The following is a 9,878-nucleotide window of genomic DNA, read 5'->3' as shown; positions in this document are numbered from 1 at the left end:
TTCTGGAACATTCCTGGCTTGCACCTGTTCACATGGCGATGCCGGTAATGGGTGGGGCCAGGTGTCCTGTGGAGGACAGTCATACACCCTTCCATGTTCCTGTTTTTATTCTCAACATGGCTTTCCCTCATCTTCCCTCTAATGTTACCAGGCACTGAGCTGGGAAATCTGGAAAAAATAAAGCCTGGTTTACACTTGTAGATTTCCCCAGGAATGTTCCAGCATTTTCCCTGGAGGGGCCTTGATGTAAATGAGCGCCAGAATCGACCTCAAGATATTGAATGTCTCCACACCCTGGTCACAACCACCGCTGAGTATTTTATTGCATGACTTTGACAAAAGTGTGTTTGATAACTTTTTGACAGAGGTATGCTAACACTCCCCATCCACTGCCATTCATTGTGCTAAGCTAACTAGCGTGGGTCCCCCTGAGGCAGCACAGAGGAGAGAGGGGTCTACATTCTTGTCGGGCTCTGGAGACGACGCTCAATCAGCGTAAACCCGTCCAAGAAAACACGATTTTTCTTGCCGCCATCACTCATTGGTCAAACCTGCTTTCATCTCAGATTTGTGTGTGAATGTTTTGTGAGGATTTGTTGCAAACTTTGATGTGTCCTTTATGTATGTAGGATAAACGGATGTGAACTGGAAGTACGTGCCGACAACAGTTCCCCCTACATGTGATGTTCTGCTGTTTTCTAAACAAAGTGTCCTTATCGTCTTCCGACAGATCAGCAGTGGCAGGATCCCTCGCTGTGGACATGGAGGTGGAGCGGCGTCGTTCGTCACCATGAGGCCAGTGACCCAGATTGGTTCCAGTGTCATGTGACATCCATCCATGATGGCCCCTCCCTCCCATTCACCCCTCTCCTCCCACGTACAACCCCCCCCCCCCCCCCCCCCAGGAGGCATATCCATGTCACCCTGCTGCACAGGTACACCACTGTCACCAGATCAGCCAGGTGGAACTCTCCTGTTCACACGCCTGCCTACACGTTTGTATTCAGGTCTAAAAGCCGAGCAAAAACGTTGAATTTTTGCGTTTCTTGTTGTTTGCGCTCACGGAGTCTGAACATGAAAAGCAACCAGAGTGTCACAGACAGCCGAGCTGAAACTGAGCGGCTGAGTTCTCACCGTTTCACTGCACAGTCACCTTTTTCACCCAGACTCCCTCGGGCGATGTATAAGTCTCGCCTTTGTTTTACACTCATTCTCGCACGCGCACACGCACACCTGCACAGGTGCAACACACAAGATTAAGAGCTCGTTCTCACTTTCTGTCAGACTGTCTTTTCAATTCTGAGTCACCATGGTTCATCAAAAAATTGATAACTGTCAAAGCATCAGGAATACGAGTCTCAACTCGTCCGTTTATATTAATCTGTGTGCGTGCGTGTGGGTGTGTGTGTGTGTGTGTGTGTGTGTGTGTGTGTGTGTGTGCGTCCTGTGGGGGTTTTTTGGTGGCTGCGTGCTCAGCTCCACCCTAAGATAGCATCAGATGTGTAAACAGTACCTGTGTGTTCAAGAAAAGAGAAACTAAAATTAAAGCTGCAAGCAGCGTTGTTAGGGCCTGAGCCCCCGCCTAACCGCGGCCGGATCGCCGGCCCGAATCCAACGGTGTAATCGGCAAATCCCTAGGCCTTGTAGTTTAGGAGATACGAGCCTCAGTTCGCTGCACAGTGTGAGTGCAGAGTTGAGAGCCGGCCCTTTAAGAGCCCCTCCCTTCTCTGCTCGCTCTCTGCCATCTGTGTCAGAGTGGAGAGCAGAGGAGGATTTGGCAGTTTAACTGTGAAACACAGTCATAACTCAGCATATGTGGGTCAAAAGTGGAATGTAAAGACATCAGTGCGTAGAGTTTTTTCTCAGGAATTCAATGGTGTGCTTTTTGAAGGTGTGAGTGTTTTAGTTTAGAAGCTACAAGTGTTTGTTTGAGAGTATGTACATGAGGGCAGAGACCCTCCAATTGTGGTTTCCATGACTACAGTAAACAAATCTCTGCCATCTCTGTCAGAGCTGAGAGCAGAGCTGAGAGCAGAGCTGCCAGCTGGCCCATTAAGAACCCCTCCCCCGCTGCACTTTCTTTGATCTGTGCTAGAGTGGAGAGAGTGGAGGATTAAGAGAAATGTAGTGTGTAAAAGCTGAATAACTCGGCCTACGTTGGTGGAAAGTAACACAAAATACCATATTTTTGTAGGGATTTTTGTCAGGAATACAGTGATATGTTTTTAAAAGCTGTGCGATGTATGGTATAGACGTGAGAAGCATTTGTTCGAGAGTATGTACCATGAGAGGACACGGCCTCCCCATTGACTTCCATTGTAAGCGTGAAACGTGTCTCCCCCACTTTGAGGGCTTATAAAATCCAAACCGAGTGCGTAGTATATTAGCCTTTAAAGATTTTTGAAGAGCACAGTTGGGAGAGTAATGTGTGAAAGTTTGGAAGCCCTGGCATTTACGGTTTAGGAGGAGATAGATTTTGTTCGGGGAGTAAAAAAAGTCCTGATTTTGACAGTTTTGTCCAATTTGTGGACATTCTGTTGGAGATAGGTGAGGGGTCAGAGTTTAAGAATTGTTCGTCTTGATGAGACGAGTCCAACGGTGTTGGTCCCATGTCTGTGGGAGTTTTGTGTGAGGAGTTATAGCGCGCGAAATTAAAAAAAATTATCTTTTTTTTGTGTGGCTCCCTAGGTGGCGCTATAGACTTTTGTGGCGTTTTTGTTTTTGATTAGTGAATGTTGAGACATACCGAACGATTGTGCCGAAATTCAGCGAATTTCATGCATGTTCAGGGGGTCAAATTAGATTATGCGCGTTATGCGCATTATGCGCATATAGCGCGCACTCATTGAGAGCAAGAACAGTATAATACCAGGTTTTGAATGGGTGTGTATGTGAAAACTGGCTCCGGGCCGTCTGGCCCAGTTGCCTCATGGGTGTTGGGGGGGCCTGGGACACTGTTTAGTGTGTGTTTTTAGTGTTTTTAGTGCTGCTAATGTGTTGCTCTGCCGAGCAAACATAATAGGGTCTTCGCCAGAAGTACCTTCTGGCTCAGGCCCTAAATATGGACACTCACTCCTGCGTGACTATCATAATGGCGTCCTGTCCTCTCCACTTCGACAGCTCCAGTCCAGGCCCACGTCTCCTCACACCACCACCCCCCCCCCCCCCCTCCTGCAGTACCTGTCTGTCCTCCTTGCCTCTACACCCTGCCTGGTAACCTGCTGTCACCTGATATGCGCTTGCTTGCAGGCTCCCATCCCATTGTAGGACAGAGCCATCAGTGTAGCAGCCCTCTGCTCTGGAACTCTCTCCCTGACTACATCCACCAAGCTCTGGGACCCCCCCCCCCCCCCACACACACACACACACACACACACTCCCACCCCAGTTCCCTTTACCCCCTCCAGCCACTGTGATTACTGACTCTCATTTTCATCAGTTTATTTACATTTGCATCTTTTTAAAGCAGAAAACGTCCTAGCACAAATGTAGCCAGTGGCTACTTAGCTGCAGCTTCCTTGCTAACTTGCTGAGGAGACACATCAACGTAGCTTTTGTGTGTGTGTGTGTGTGTGGTTTTTTTTGTCATGATTAATTTAAGTTGGATGTTTTCTTGTCTCAGGCATACTGCTGTTTTCTTGTGATAGTCAACATCATCCAAATCAGTCATTTATGAATTGGTGACCATCTAGCATCTAGCATCTAGCATCTAGCATCTAGCATCTAGCATCTAGCATCTAGTGCAGGTCTGAGTGCATTTCCCAAAAGTTAGAAATCCCCCAAGAATGTCTGAAAAAAAAAGTAACTTCTCAATATCTAGAAAATTCTCAAGTTATGATGAAGTTAATTAAGTAAGTAAGTATGAATTTTTTTACTAATTTCAGTCAAGCAAAGCTCAAGTGATATTTGCAACTTCAGCGGTGCAACGCCACCATGTTTGTCTGTCCCTTTATTGTTAATGCGATATCTCAGGAAGGCTTTGAAGCAGTTCCCTTAAATTTGATTTGAACGTCCACTTGAACTCAAAGATGACGCGGAAGAAAAAAAACAACAAAAAAAACTTAGGTGGTCGGGGGTCATGGTGACCTCACCTTTGTCACACTCGATATCTCAGGAACACCTGGAGGGAATTTCATCACATCAGGCACAAACGTCCACCTGGTTACAGCAGGTGCAGCTGGTACTGTTAGATGCTACGTTTGGGCGTGTCCAGCTTTTGAAAAGACTAATTAATGGATTAACATGGGAAAGGATCTGGTGTTCTTGGTAAAACTAAAGAGGTTCTATTGCATTCTAACCGTGGTGAGGCTCATGGCAGAAACATACAACGTGCTGCTCCTGTTCTTACTTGATGGGAAACACCTCTCACAGATAGCGGTCTTTGTTAAAACATTTGAACAGGAAGCTACGATGCTGATAAGGAGGCATTATGACATTCCCATGTGTCCATGTTGGCTCCAGCAGCTTGAACAGGTGCAGGCATGGAGGTGCTGTGAGCCCGGAAGGCACTGAGCCGCAGAAGGGCCGCGCCCATGCACCAGAGCACACAACCGGCTCTGCTTGGTTGCAGAGCTTGACACATATCAGACACATTTATTCAGTGAAAGTATGAGAACTACAACAACGATGATGCTCAGCCGCCTGACTCATCCGCCCTCTGAGGAGATTCCAAGCGGCTGTGATTTTGTACTTAAAAAAAAAAAAGAAACCACAAAAAAAAAAATGCCTGAAACTCTTAAGGATGTTGATCGTGTTTGTTGATTCCAGCAGTGGTGCACTTGTGTTTCAGTGTGAAGCAGGACTCAGTTACACACCGACAACCCTCGCAAAGTCCGTCTACAGGTCCCGAGAACACAAGCAGCCACGCCCTGAGCGAGAGCAATTATCACCGCCACTCATCACCTTTTTAAGCCGTTCAGTTGAAAACTTTCCCTTCACACACACACAAAAACACGCACGCGCGCGTGCTCACACACACACACACACACACACACACACACACACACACACACACACACACACACACACATTGTTCAGGACTTGCAGGTTGACGATGCCAAGGACCTGACAAGATGAGACACCCCGTCAGACAGAGAGGAAAAAAAACAACAAAACTATTAAAATGCTCCTCCTTCTACAGAGGCGGAGGTGAGCTGTCTGTACACGCAGCCTGAGTCAGCAAGGCTCCGCTGGCATGAAGTGAAGGTGTGTGAGTGTGTGTGGGTGTGTGTGTGTGTGTATGTGTGTGCATGTGCGCGCCTTTTATTTGTGCTTTCATTTCATAGGAGTCCATAACCAGCTGATTATGGGTGTGGCGCATGATTCCGCCCAGCAGCTCAGCCGTGGGAGAAGTTGCAGGTGATGGTGCCAAATATATTAATTCTCATTTGAAAGCACATAACGTCTGTAGGAGGCGGGGCTCTGGTTGATTTACCGAAAAGTTTTTGTGCATCAAAGCGTTCACACAAATCAGAGGATGACCTTAACTGACACCTAGAATGCTAATCCAGTCACGCTAACTTCCTGTACATGGATATGTAAATATTGCTGCAGTGGCTGTCGTGCGTTTCCAGTTTTTATTGAACTAAATGTTCCATTGGGGGTTGATCGTTCACCGAGAGGAGACAAATCTCTGCTCACCAAATGACTTGTGACTCGGGACATGATAAAAAAACACGCAAGGCAGGATCTTTGTTCCCAGAATCGACGTCCCAGAGATGCAAGTCGTTCGTGTGCTGATTTTCACCAGAAAATAAAAGAATGTGGGTGAAAGGATAGACCAGTCCATCAGCGTTTGCTTTGAAATAATCGTCTTAAATGATGAGACATTGTTATTTTAGAATCAAATACTTGACTTGATAAGATAGGAGGAGGAGAGAGTATGCTAACCTTCCCATCCACCACCAGCAGTCAGCTGGTCTCTGAGAGTCCAGGCTCCTCAATGCAGCTCAGGAGAGAGACGGGGATCTGTCTTCCAGTCCGGCTCTGGGGAACGATTCACTGTTGGCGCTTTTCCCAAAAATGTTGGCACGTTCCTTTCATACCGCATGTCACTGGGACCTCGAAAGAAAAGAAGAGCAGTGACAACCCAGGAATTCACATTATAGACGAATCCTGACCGCCGCTGTTACGAACAGGCCATATTTTCGGACGCCTGGTGTTGTCTGCATGCATAGGTGGCAGCTGTGTTAGCGTGCGGGCTGTTGTGTTTAACAGCAGATACTGTATGTTTCTGAGAGAATTTCCTTCAGGAACATCGTTTGTTTGTTTTTTTAAATCGGTCTCATCTTGACGCACTCTTGCTGCAACGTGTCAGGTCAACTTAAACTCATTAAACCAGGCAGGCCGCGTCCTGTTTCTAGGGTACAGGAATGAAAGGAGGCGTGAGAGGGTGGGAACACTGGGCCGACGCCTCGGGTACACACCCAAACATCCAGCTTGCAGTCAAAGACAAAAAAAAAAAAAAAGACACACACATACATGCTTAGTTTTTACATGTTTTGGTATTCGTGAAAGTTACAGTTGTACATAAGAACCGGCTCCTCCCTCTCTCTTAATTTATTGGTCTCCCTGTGGCAAGTCAGCCACTCAGACATTCTTGTGGAGGCTTCAAGTTCACTACCTGCAGCATAAATCTCACCCGAACCCTCAGAGTGGAAAAATTAGGCCACAACATCGTTCAAAAGGAAGATCTGCAGTGGAATGCTGTTTTGGCAAAAGGCGTGTAGTGTGTGTGTGTGTGTGTGTGTGTGTGTGTGTGTGTGTGTGTGTGTGTGTGTGCAGCCAAAGGCGTGTTCTTGGTCTCATTTGCCACAGGGAACAACGCGGTGGATAGGTGGAACTTTCCTTCCCTGAGAAAAATGTCCGAGAGGTTTGTTACCTTTGTGAATCACTCGCTCCAGTAAAAGGAAAGAGTTTGTTGGCAGGGCAGCTGGATTCACGGTCCTACCCTGAATTATGATGGTAAAGCCTTCCTCGGCGCCCTGTCAGAGCGAGTCTCCAATTATGCACGAGTTAATGGAAAACAACTGCTCGCAGTAAATCACGGGTAAACGCTCAGTAACCAACCATCTCCAGCTTCGCCCCCCAACGATTTCTCATACATTTGCATTTAGTATTCAGTGTCAGGCATGTCAGCTCATCTCAGGGGCGCACTTCATGTATGGAGCAGGTCTGCTCTCATGCATACCTCCGATCCCACGCGCTCACAAACACGCACACGCTACATTCCTCATTAGCTGCTCATTTTGATGGGAGATGGCGATGTGGTCGGGAGTGTGCGGGAACTGCAGGGTCCCTGCTGAAGGTGGCAAACTTATTGCAGCTGCACTCGTCAGTAATGTTTATACCAGTTTACTTTATCATGCATGTTGTCAAAGGCATGCTTGTAAAATAAAAGCATGACCAGACTTGACCCCCCCCCCCCCCCCCCCCTCCGAAGAAGGATTTCTCTCTGTTGTTTTTTATTTTGCTTCTTTTCCTTCGTGCTTCTTGTAAGGGAATCATGAGCCGGGTCACTCTGCTCTCCTGCTCCTGCTGTTTGTGATAAAAACCCTGAAACTCAAAGGAAAGATGACGACGATCACATGGTGGATGGTTTATAAGCCAGAGGTGTAGCAAGACAAGCTTGGTTCCCACATCTGATCCCAGAGAGGTCGCAACGACGGGGCTGAGTGAAAATTCATGATAATTCACTGTTGGAACGAACGAATGAAACCTTCTTTCCCTCCAGTTGGAGGCGCCTGTTTGCATTCGCCCCGTTAAAAGACGTGCGGCCCGGAGCGACTCAGATGTGGTCTGGATGTCTTTGAGCCTGTTTCACCTGGCGGGAAGCGTGGCCAGGTGAGGGTGTGGTGAGGTTCTGGCTGAGTCCCTCCTCCACAGCGTTCTTGCTCCTAGAGCTGTGCAGAGGTGAGCCCCTAAAACGAGCTGGACGTCCAGTTCTCTTGACTCAAGGGCAGTGAGTTCTCGGTTGGATGACAAAGATCTGTGGTCGCGTATACAGGAGCTGAAGGAGCCTACAGAGGTCGTGGAGGTCATTAAAGGTCATCAGGGGGAAACACAAGAAGCCTGAAGCTCAGTGGCGGTGACCTTGAAGGCATGTGACCCTGGTGTAGCTCCCTCATAGGCTAACGTTAGCTTAGCACTGCTTACGACTGTTTTAACGCTTCAAAGATCATAAAAGTGGTGTTGAATAGTGAACATTATTTTACTGATAAAATTGAGTGTCAAAGTTTTGTTGATTTTTGTAGATATTCCAAAATCTACTTTAACAATCCTATTGTTTTGTTTTGTTTTGTTTTGGGTTTTTTTTGGTGAAAGGAACTTGTGGAGATGCTAACTTCCTGTTGGACTTCAAAATAAATCCTCCCTGCAGCGTATCACGAGCAGTAAACATTACGTACTGACAATGTGTCTACTTTTGCAGGCCCTTTATAATAAACCAACAGTGAGGCTTTGTTTTGGTGGACAAAGACAGCAAAGAGCTGTTTGGAGATATTTTGCATTCAGGCAAACGATCCCGGAGAGGAAAACAAGCTACACGCTACATGCAGTTTACCTGTCAAAGATACAAGTCGAGAGTTCTAATTTCTTGCTCCTCTAAAATGGAGTTGCACTCTAATCAGCTCCAGGAGAGGAGGCGGCGTCCAGACCATTATTTAAACGATCTCACAAGAGAGAATTTGTATTCCGTCTTAAACAGAAACCCGTTGTACGACTCTCCACCTCACAAAGCTTCATTCACATGTCTTGCCTCCATCAGGGTCGTGACCTTGATGCACCGCCAAATACATGAACTACAGAAGAGTTGTGTCACTGGCTTATTTCGGTAGATGACTTGCACCACAATTGATCTTCACTTCTGTGTGTGTGTATGTGTGTGTGTGTGTGTGTGTGTGTGTGTGTGTGTGTGTGTGTGTATTGTCGTTATCAATTAAATTTATAAAGCTATGAGGTGACGGAGGACAATCTGCAAAGAAGAGGTCTGCGAATTTGTCACAGTGACTAACTTTGTACGGACCAGCATCCTGGTGTCAAGTCAAAGATCGTTAGCGGGTGACGAGCGTGATCGGACTCAAACGTCTTCAGACTCTGCGATTTTGTCTCGGCAGTCATTATAAAAAATTCAACCAAAGGGACTGTCTTTTATGAACAGCTGTCAAACTTGTTTTTCCTGTGGGTCCCACCCATTGGCTGCAGGCGGGTTTTGAGCAAGTGTGTGACTTTGTGTGTGTGTGTGTGTGTGTGTGTGTGTGTGTGTGTGTGTGTGTGTGTGTGTGTGTGTGTGTGTGTGTGTGTAGTTTATCAAACGCCTTGTTTCCACGTAGAGGCGTTTGGGGCCTGTAAACCCGTGAATACTCCAGAAGTCTGTTCACTTTCAGTCGAGACACAAAGCTCCTTCTTCCGTTTGTTTTTAGTCCTGTATTTGTGCCGAGCACATCGACGGGACTCAACTTTTGCTGCAGAGTTCGGATGGGCGTTGGACCGTGTGCTAGCTTACAGGCTATGGCTTCCTCTGCAGGTCTCTGAGTGGTTTCGTGTGGACACTCCACACGTCTTGGTGTCCAGAACCAGGCAGAATGAGCCTGTGGGGCTGATCTTCCTTTCTTCTACTTTGTGTTTTCTGAAATTATGCACACCAGTTTACGAAAACGAGGCTTGCAGGCTTTGATCAGCAAAGGTTTCCAAACACCTGAAGAGTGACTTGTCACCGTGACAGCACCACATCTGGGCCTGGTCTGGGACTCTTACGGCTCAGTTATGGCACTACGGATGGACTGGTAGCTGTACGGTACACACCCCGCGACCGCCAACATTGTTTAAACAATGGCATATTCCATTGGTATTTGACTGAATGTAGGTTATAATGTTGGTTT

Source organism: Aulostomus chinensis, chromosome 14, assembly GCF_037954235.1.
Source record: "Aulostomus chinensis isolate RoL2024-O1b breed Wild chromosome 14, RoL_Achi_v1.0, whole genome shotgun sequence".
Taxonomy (NCBI): domain Eukaryota; kingdom Metazoa; phylum Chordata; class Actinopteri; order Syngnathiformes; family Aulostomidae; genus Aulostomus; species Aulostomus chinensis.
Note: the sequence above shows the minus strand (reverse complement) of the source record.